Consider the following 10,764-nt stretch of genomic DNA (forward strand, 5'->3'; position numbering starts at 1 on the left):
TCCTCTCTAACAAAAAACTTAGTATAGTGCCTTGTGTTTGTTCACGCTCCTTTTTTAAGGAAATTGCTCAGATTGTAGCCATAACCTTCACAAAACCCAGAATAATATAACTCAGTAATAAAAGTAATTAAAATGTAACAGCTAAGTGTCCCTGATCCACCATCTTACATGCAGAGCACTTCTGATCATCAGAAGTGTCCATCATTTTTCTTACTTCCTCTTGGGCCTGCAAGAGATTTTAAACTGAAATACTTCAGCCTTCAAATTTAGCAAAGGAAATAGGAAAGATGCTGAAGAATATAAGAATACTCCTGGTGTCTGATATATGAATAAATGGAAAAGAAAGAGATGACACAGCATATATAAAATACAGTATCATATTAATGTCATTAATAAACATCAAAGCTGACCAAAAGAAAGCACAGGTCATGCTGCATTTAGTACCAAAATAGAAGATAAACTTCAATATTGAAATATAAAGTTATGCACCGTGAGGAAAAAAACAAGGATACATACAAAGTTATCACTATTCAGAAGAACATAAAGAGATGCTGTGAATGACTCTTTGCACTGGTGGTCAAAAAGACAAAGACTTCACAGGAAAGGAATTCAGGAAGTGGGAGTGGGGGGGAGGTATGAACAAGAACCCACCCCAAACAAAACATTCTGACATTCTTTCTCCATGGAAAGGACTTGAAAAAAATATCAAGGCTATCTCACCTCAAAACAGAATCAGCTCTACCTCTGCCCCTTCCAACAGGGGTATGTCCAGTTATCCACTCCAGTTTTAAAGACCTTGAATGCTGCCCATTGTATGACTTCCATTTCCATATTCCATTAGTCTTACTGCAGAATATCTCTTCCAGTTATCCACTCCAGTTTTAAAGACCTTGAATGCTGCCCATTGTATGACTTCCATTTCCATATTCCATTAGTCTTACTACAAGCAAGTTTTCTCTGATGTGTGTCTAGAATCTTCCCTTTGCAATTTAAGCACATTATTTCCTATCCCACATACTATGGTGGGCATGGAGAGCAAACGATCCCATTCTCTCTTCAGGTACTTGAGAGCTGTTACATTCCACTTCAGTCTCCTTTCCTTAGAATATGACCTCAGTTTGTCCAATATTTCACAGAATGTCCTGTTTCCTAGATTTCTGATCTCTGTTATTGCTTTTATCTGGACTCCTTGTAACTGTTCGAATCTTTCCTGAAGTGTGGTGCTTAAACTGGACATGATATTGTGTCTTACTAGCCCAGCTCAGCCCTTGCCAGTGCTGAAAACGATGGGAGGATTATTTTTCAGGAAGATGTATTTTGGTTCTGCAGCTGAATTTAGTGCTTACCTGTTTAGTAAATCATGACACTCTTGACATGCTCAGCTATGAGCTGTGATCCACTGCCTTTCCTTGCCTCCTCTACTGTGGCAGGTCACTGATGTGTATTTATGCAGTTAACTAGGCCCAACCAAGTGCAAAGCTCTCTAATTGCCTGTACTCAGTTCTCTTCTGTGTTTTCAGATTACCATCTGCAACTTGCCAAGGTTATGTTGACTCCTAATTCTGTCTCCCAGCAAGCCTACAGTCCCAGCTCTATCTTCATATTCTCTGCACAGGCAGTAGGTGTCTCTCCATTCCACTATCTGGACCATCAGTTAGAATATGAAGATCTGGACTCACCTATATTGACAGTGAAACCTGGTCACATCTAAACCATGGCTTGCTCCTCAAATTAGCATTTCAGGTAGTATTAAAAAGTCAAAATGGTGTCAAGATACATGGCACCAAATTCTCCTTCCTCAGTCAAGTCTAGTTATTACAGGAGGTAATTACAACAGTCCATGTTTCTTGTATTTTGTACAGACTCAACAGAAGTGTTCCTGACTTCTAGTTGAGGTCCAAATCACACCCTCAGAAAAGATAGAGTGGAACTGGAACAAAAAAACTGAGGAAGAAGAGTGACCAGAGAGAGCGAATCATCCTCCCTGCACTTCCTGATAGAGAATCACAGAATTGTTCTGGTTGGAAAAGACATTTTAGATCATCAGGTTCAACCATGACCTAACTCTACCGACCATTAACATAACTCTTCCAACCATTAACCTAACTCTACCAAGTCCAATGCTAAAACCATGTCCCTCAGCACCACATCTATATGTCTCTAAACACCTCCAGGGATGGCGATTCAATCACCTCCCAGGGCAGCCTGTTCCAGTGCTTAATTAACCTTTTGGTGAAGAAATTTCTTCTAATATCAAATCTAAACCTCCCCTGGCACAATGTGAGACCATTTGCTCTTGTCCTATTGCTTGTTAACTGGGAGAAGAGATCAACTCACAACTTGCTGCAACCTCACTTCAGGGAGTTTTAGAGAGCGAGGAGGTCTCCTATACTTTGTGTTCTCCTTTGTCTCTGCTCCCCAGCCTCCCCAGGAATTCTTGGCTCCTGCTAATCGGTGGTTCAGAGACAGAAATCTCTGCACATTTCCTCAGCCTCACAATCTCCCCTAACTATCTGCTGTTGGACACCAGGGAAGACAGGAGACATGGCAAACCAGAACTCAGCTTGATAGCCCATAGAAGCATCAGGTGTTTATCAAAGCATCTGTTCTTGAGGAGTTTTTTTGGTGGTTTTTAAGAGGACTTGGCCTCAGATAGGGGCTGCCTGGACATGGCAGCTGTCTCACAGCACTGATCATCCCTGTGTCAATGTGTTACATTGTTAGAGGGTTTGAAGGAAATGCCAATAGGATAAAGGATTTTTTTTTTTCTTGCAACAAAAAATTATTTCTTGGCTAAGGGAGAACTTAAAAAGAAATTTCTTCTCCATCCCACTTGAAAAACCTCTTCAAAAATTTCTTAGCAACAGGGTTACTCAACTCCACTGATATGGTAAAAAATGGTAATAAATCTACCCAAGTCAACTGCATTTGATATTGATGAAGGCAAAGACAGTTCAGAGTAGCTGAATGAGTAATGTAAAACATTACTCAATTGTGCAGTGGCAGGGAATGGCAACAAACCCCTTCTGCAGCATCATTTTTAATTACCTTTTTGTAGTCTCTGCATAGTTATGGATGTTCTGTATATTTATTTATTTTTTATTCTAACACCTACAGAAATGGAATCTTAAAGCTTGAATTTCTTTCTTAGCAAAATAGAGAATAATAAAGAAAACCTCTATAAAATTCCTTCACAACAAAAAAACCCACATTTAGTCAATCTTTGAATAACTTGGGTTTGCATTTACCTGTAGCAATCAATGTCTAAAAGCATATGTGTTTCCATATAAATCTAGGGAAATTTGTAGAAGCTAAAAGCTAAAACTTTTACCAGTCCTAGTTGGTTGGGTTTTTTTATTATTTTCTAGGCAATTTACTGTCACATGTTAGCAAGAAAGCTAGTGTAAATATATCAAATGTTGGCATGCAACTATAAAAAGAATTATGATTATATTCCTTAAGAAAATATCTATTTATTTACAAAAATCAATCCAAGACATCCCTATTGATTTCCACTGTCACAGGCTCACGGGAATTGGATCCTGCCTTTCTTTTTCCTCTTTGTTTCATTTTCCTTTTTCTTCTTTTTAGCTGGCACTTGTATGCAAGAAGCAAGAGCTAAAAAGAAACAGGGGACTGACAATTACAGTTCTCATCACAAGGCCATCTCAAGGAAATACCTGTAGTCAGGACAGAACTTAAGTAGGTACTTAACATTAAACAGGTACTTATAGGAGAATCAGCAGGAGCTTCAATTGTTTTCATAAATCAAATGAATAAGAACGAACCAGCACAGTTGCTCTCAATGAATCCAGAGTCATCCAACAGAACTGTGTTGTAAATGAGAAAAGTAGCTTCTTAGTCACAGTCTTTCTAACAATGCAAACTCGTAAGGACTAGAAAATAGAAATACGAATTGCTCTCAGCTCATAAAAAATAGCTAATGAGCCTGAGACTTGAGATAATCTACTACTAATAACTCTGTTTTCACGTATTTATGAATTTGCATGTAATTCTCTGTTCCTTCTCGCTCCACATTCCCACTCTGGATGTACATACTAGAGCACATTTTGGTGAAAAGGATCATCAGAGACACTTTTACCATTTCCAGACCAAAAATGACTGCAAATGCATTATTATGCCAATACCCTACTGACTTTTGTTGAGGAGACCCAGGGTCTCCAACCCTAGCATTGCAGACATGCAAGTTATGAGGGCACAAGAGGAAGAAAAGGCTGGTTTTGATTTTACTGCCACTCCCAAAATTTTCCAAAACATGGCCAAATTATCTCCACTCCTCTCTACCATGGAAATCTCAACATGAACAATAAGCAGGAGCAATTCAGAAGCTCACAAGACCATTCTTGTAACATCTTAGATTTTCACCCATACTTGTAAAATAATAATTTTACTCTCCTATATGAGACTATAAGGAATCATTAAGTAACACAGATCTTAAGTCAGCATCTTTTGCATAACTCAGTAGTAAGGCTTGCAAAGTAATCTGAATTTGGATTACTTAATAAATTTTGGATGGAAAGACTTCTTGGAGTCCAGAGAAGGGCCACAAAAATGATCAAGGGGCTGAAGCAGCTCTCCTACAAAGACAGGCTGACAGAGTTGGGGTGTTCAGCCTGGAGAAGAGAAGGCTCCAGGGAGAACATAGAGCACCTTCCAGTGCCTGAAGGGGCTACAGGGGAGGGGCTTTGGACAAGGGCTTGAAGTAAGAGGACAAGGGGGAATAGATTAAAGCTGGAAGAGGAGAGATTTAGATTGCACATTAGGAGGAAATTCTTCACTATGAGGGTGGTGAAGAACTGGAATGGGTTGCCCAAGGAGGTTGTTGATGCCCCATTCCTGGAGGTTTTTAAGGCCAGGTTGGACAAGGTTTTGTGCAGTCTGGCCAGGTGGGAGGTATCCCTGCTCATGGCAGGGGGACTAGATGTTCTTTAAGGTCCCTTCCAACCCAAACCATCCTATGACTCTGTGAATGTACTAGAATTGTATCTCACAGCTGGGCAACCATTATATAACCCCCACATCAAATACTAGTAAAAGTCTATGGAACATTAGTGTTTTATGGAAAACTTGTTTCCAAGTGCATTGGTGTATCACCATGGCAGTACTACAGCCCCTCAAACCACCCCTCTCAGACAGCAATCTCTCTTCTGAGCTCTAAAAATTTCAAGTTGCCTACAGCATCCTCCAAACACTTAGGTGTTTGTTAGGTTTTTTAACTCTTTCAAGAAATAAAATGATTGCTTATCTGTCTCATCTAGAAACGTTGTGGGTTTTTTCCCTTCAGCCATTTAGGAACAGACAAAAGCAGCCAGATATTCATTATAAGTAGATTATGCTAATCTTTTATACCAGTCTGGTAAGAGAGTCAGGGAGAACTTTGTGGTCATTCAAATTCTTAGCAAAATAAGTCTGAAAGTCATCACTTTGTTTTGGATGAAGTGCTCAGAATAAGTAAGACAAGATTGTTCTGTGAGTACCTGTGCTATGAGCATCTTAGACTCTAAAGTGTTGTGTTTTCCCAGTGCCCATCACTTGCTTCCCAGTCCACCCAACTCTCACCCCTCCAGCTGTGGATGGGCTGGCTGGCTCACTGCCACTTCCATGGGAATGGATCACTTGGCTGATGTTTCCCTGTGTGGAATGACTTGCAAAAATCAAGTGTATGATAATTGAATAAAGATGATGTAGCAAACAGAAATACCTGATAAATATTTAACTATCCTATGCAGTGCATCTCTAAGTAGACCCAAAATGAGAATTTTTAAACTGTGCTGAGGAATAAAATATGATATAGAGTCTTACAAAGGGGGAAAAAAAATACACAAAAGGTATTTTCCAAATTAACTTAGGACCAGAACCAAAACAATCTGATTAAGTGAAACTATTACTATTATTATTATAATTGTTATTGTTATTATTTTCCTAGACATTGGAATACATCCCTCTAAAAGGCCTCCTATAAAAGGAAAAATCTTTGAATTATGTGTGACTTTTGTCATAAAATTAATTGAATAATCAGGACTAAGGTGGTTAATCAGGATTGATCAATATGGTCAACGAAACATGTTTACTTGATCAATATGGAAAATGTAGTCTAAAATGCTAGTATTTTTCCATATATGCACCTTATATCAAGACAGAATCTTTACCAAACTCAGAATCTATTTAACCTAGATATCTAATGAGTCTCAGTAACCTTTGAAATATGTAGATTTAGTTACTTAAAATGAAAATGTGTCAAACAAGAATAAAAGTCAATTAAAAAAAAAAAAAAGGCCGTGATCATGTTATTTATGTAAAGTTCTTCAGTGTCTTCTATGATATTTACTAAGTTAAGAAAACAGTAAATTGATTTACAACGACAAGCATCATCATAAAAATATATTGAAAAGTAAAGCTGAGTTATGCAGTAGTACAAAATGTAATTATAAATGTTAATAAAGGCTTTATGAATATCAAGTTGCCCACACACTCTCAGTGGACAAAAGTGGAACTTGATGAATCCAGCATAAGGCACATTTTGATGAAAGAATTTGCTTTTGGATAGTTCCATCTGGAACAGGTTGGCCAGAGAAGCTGTGGCTGCCCCTTCTCTGGCAGTGTTGAAGGGCAGGCTGGATGGGGCTTGGAGCAACCTGGGCTGGTGGGAGGTGTCCCTGCCCATGCAGGGGGGTTGGAACTAGATGATCTCCCCTTCCAACCCAAACCATTCTGTGATTCTATGATACATGGAAATGCAGAAGCCCAACATAAACTTCCATGTTGGACTTTTGGGAAATTAGATGCTGATTATACGTACTCATTTTCTGGCAAAATAAGCTTCTTGCAGAGTGCTCAGACACCACGGTGACAAATACATCATCTTATACAGAGGGTGCACAGTGACAGTAACACATACCTACATAACAAACCATATAACCTCAAAGTGCACATCACATAAGCTTACAGCAACCACTGAGAAGGAAATAATGAAGATATTGTTCTATACCCTATTGGGTAGTGCAGTGGAGGAAAGGGGTATCATAAAAAAAGGATATATTACATTTTAATATAAATCTTCTTAATATGTGGCCTTTGAAGCCTCAGCTTTCAGATGGCCACATCCCTGAAAGACATAAACACTGGCAGAGCAGCTGACTCACTGCAACCAAATTGACTCATAAAAAGGATACATTACCTAAGTATTTGCCAGCAGTTCAATGGAAAATTTGTAATTAAATTTGTAGTTCAGACTGCCAAGTATACAGTACATTTGTTACATGACTGGTTTGCCAATGAAGGAGTGAGATTTCCTTTAAATGAGACTTATGAAACTCAATATATAACCAGCTGATGAATTAAAACCCAACAGCCTTGTAACCTAAAAGAATTTTCTCTAAAACAGGAAATTCTAAGCAAAAAAAACCCAACAAAAGACAACCCTGCTGATCCCTGCCTATTTCTGTAATAAAAACACACTAGACCAAAAGCTGTGGCTTGGAGCAACCTGGTCTGGTGGGAGGTGTCCCTGCCCATGCAGGGGGGTTGGAACTAGATGATCTCCCCTTCCAACCCAAACCATTCTGTGATTCTATGATACATGGAAATGCAGAAGCCCAACATAAACTTCCATGTTGGACTTTTGGGAAATTAGATGCTGATTATACGTACTCATTTTCTGGCAAAATAAGCTTCTTGCAGAGTGCTCAGACACCACGGTGACAAATACATCATCTTATACAGAGGGTGCACAGTGACAGTAACACATACCTACATAACAAACCATATAACCTCAAAGTGCACATCACATAAGCTTACAGCAACCACTGAGAAGGAAATAATGAAGATATTGTTCTATACCCTATTGGGTAGTGCAGTGGAGGAAAGGGGTATCATAAAAAAAGGATATATTACATTTTAATATAAATCTTCTTAATATGTGGCCTTTGAAGCCTCAGCTTTCTGATGGCCACATCCCTGAAAGACATAAACACTGGCAGAGCAGCTGACTCACTGCAACCAAATTGACTCATAAAAAGGATACATTACCTAAGTATTTGCCAGCAGTTCAATGGAAAATTTGTAATTAAATTTGTAGTTCAGACTGCCAAGTATACAGTACATTTGTTACATGACTGGTTTGCCAATGAAGGAGTGAGATTTCCTTTAAATGAGACTTATGAAACTCAATATATAACCAGCTGATGAATTAAAACCCAACAGCCTTGTAACCTAAAAGAATTTTCTCTAAAACAGGAAATTCTAAGCAAAAAAAAACCAACAAAAAACAACCCTGCTGATCCCTGCCTATTTCTGTAATAAAAACACACTAGACCAAAAGCTGTGGCAGAGAGAAGAATAATGAAGTACCCAGAAACCAGATGTTACCATGGGACCTAAAGGACCTACTGACATACCTACTGTAAGCAAGGACCTACTGGGAGTTTGGCAGAGGAAAACATGGACCACCACAGAGTGTGGCCTGAAGAAAGGCCCAGGAATTTCCAGGTAAAAAGGAGCAGCTATTTTTTATTGCAATGATTTCTAAAGAATCTGGAGTACCTAAATGTTCTAAGCAGTAAGAGTAGGAAGGAAGAAAAAGAGAAGTAATTACCACTATATAATAGACTGCTGATGTACTACCTAGAAATTCTTTGGCCAAAGGAAGTATTTGAGGGAGTAGACAGAAACGGTCTGGGCAAATGGTAGCAGTAACACAACCCTGCAGAAAATCACTACAGGAGGTAAAAATGGAAATTAAATTGCTAAAACCATCACCTCCAAAGTTCTAAAACTCCTTCTTTTTACAATATTTCCACTCCCGAAAGAACGAGAGCTTAAATATTTTCAGTAGTTTCCCTTCTAGTTCAAAAGTATTTAACTGTGCTTTCTTGACATGCAATTCATAAGTGTTACTGGTATTTTGGCACAGAATGGTGCCTGGGGACAAAACTAAGTCCTTGGCAAAAGCAAAGGATTGGAGGTGAGGCCAAGAGGACAAGGAGATGAGAGGAGCACGTTACATAAACATAAAGATCCCTTGGCTTTCCTGTCATGCTTTAACATTTGGTATCATGTCCAGGGGAAGCCACAAACTGTAGGTCAGCAGAAGCAGTAGCAGATAATCATTTCAGGTCACGGTTTTGTTCTTCATGACAGGCCTGCAGTTGCACCTGATTCTAATATGGGATGGAGAAACCCTTACTGTAAAATTACTTCTCTGCTACCAGAGTACAGAATCCTGAGAGGCACTAAGGTTTTCTGCTTTTTTAATGCACTATAGCAAGCCAAATGCTTCCTCAAAATTCAGAGTTAAGAAGAAAGCATTACCCAAAAATGAAAGAGTTTCGGTTTTGTCTGACTTTTTCTAAAGATGCAAAAAAACATATTGTCGCTATGGCCACTGGCTATTAGAGTGGCCTGTCTTTATATCACTTTTTACTGGCCAAGAAATCCACAACTGTCTCAGTCGGATGTGACTGTGGTACGATCCTACCAATAAGTCACTCAACACTGTGCAAGATTTTAGAACAGAAAAATAGGTCAAGCACCAGAGAGTGGTACTCCAGATAAAAGTGCAAGTCCTGCAGTCAGTGAAGAACTTGGTCTCAGGTAGAATAGTGGAATTAGTGGAGCAATGGATAAACAAATACATGTGAACAGCACCTTTGCATGTACCTTTTTCAACTGCTGATTTTTAGATGCACAAGACCAGCACTCAGGGCCATACCATCCATAGCAACTCAAACTCTGATTCCTCACATGACCAATGATCCCATTTCAAAAAAACTCAAGAGCCAAATTATTGGCTACTTAATAGGAGTTCACAGGAGCACAAACAATCAACCACATCAAAACAAAACAAAAACCCACAAAATCCATCAGGTTGCCGGAAAAGGTAAAATCCCTCATATTAATTGAGTATACTCTTCTCAGTCTAAATGAAAACTGCAAGGCCAGTCATTTGAAATCAAGGTACCTTGATTATAAACATTTTACTCTTGAATATTTTTAGTTCAATGAAAAAGGCTGAGAAGAGTGAAGAACATAAACATTACAAAGTGCATTAAAGATGTGTTAAACATTATGCAGTGACTACTACACTGAGCTCAAAATTTCAGTTTTCAGTTTCAAAGTGCTTAGTAATTTTCATTCAGCAGAATTTTAACACTCACAAAAGTTCTAGGATGATGACTGCAATAATCATTTCCATGCTTGCAGTTCATCTACTGCAAGAAGTAATTTTTTAGAGACTAAAGACCCTAAAGACCAATACAACATCTGCAGTTTTGTTACCATCATAAACTTCCCATATCCCCTTTTTCTTCAACAAAAATTTATCACTACTTTCTACATAATATTAAAACCCAACAAATACGTAAATAGAAGCTCTCATAATATGTCTTTTGAGAGAGAGAGAAAGAAAGAACTTTGAGCTGCATCAGTCCACTCTGTATATGATATTGCTGATATGTACCTATTGGCAAAGCTGACAGGCATTAATGGGAGTATGTACAACTTAAATTATACTGCCAAAAAAAATATATTTCTGTAGGAGGGTTTATTAACAACAAGAATATGTGGCCTTCCAAGTTAGCAGGTGTGCTTGCTTAAAAACCAAGTCTGGCCTCCTCAGTTTGAAGCCATAGTCCAAACCAAAAATGGGTGAGAAAGGACGATACATTGGGTAAAGTTCTGAGGCTCATAAACCTTACCTTTATCAAGTTTTTACTCTCCATGACATGGCACCACAGCTTCCTGCTG

General features: G+C 38.6%; 1 protein-coding gene across 1 annotated transcript in view; it reads right to left on the bottom strand.

The window, feature by feature from the left end:
- Positions 1-10,764, bottom strand: part of CTNNA2 (catenin (cadherin-associated protein), alpha 2) — a gene marked incomplete at its 3' end in the record, with an annotated part of 427,358 nt that overhangs the window by 343,890 nt on the left and 72,704 nt on the right. The gene's annotated exons all lie outside the window — the stretch shown is intronic.

Source organism: Chaetura pelagica, unplaced genomic scaffold, assembly GCF_000747805.2.
Source record: "Chaetura pelagica isolate M959 unplaced genomic scaffold, ChaPel_1.0 scaffold366, whole genome shotgun sequence".
Classification (NCBI taxonomy): domain Eukaryota; kingdom Metazoa; phylum Chordata; class Aves; order Apodiformes; family Apodidae; genus Chaetura; species Chaetura pelagica.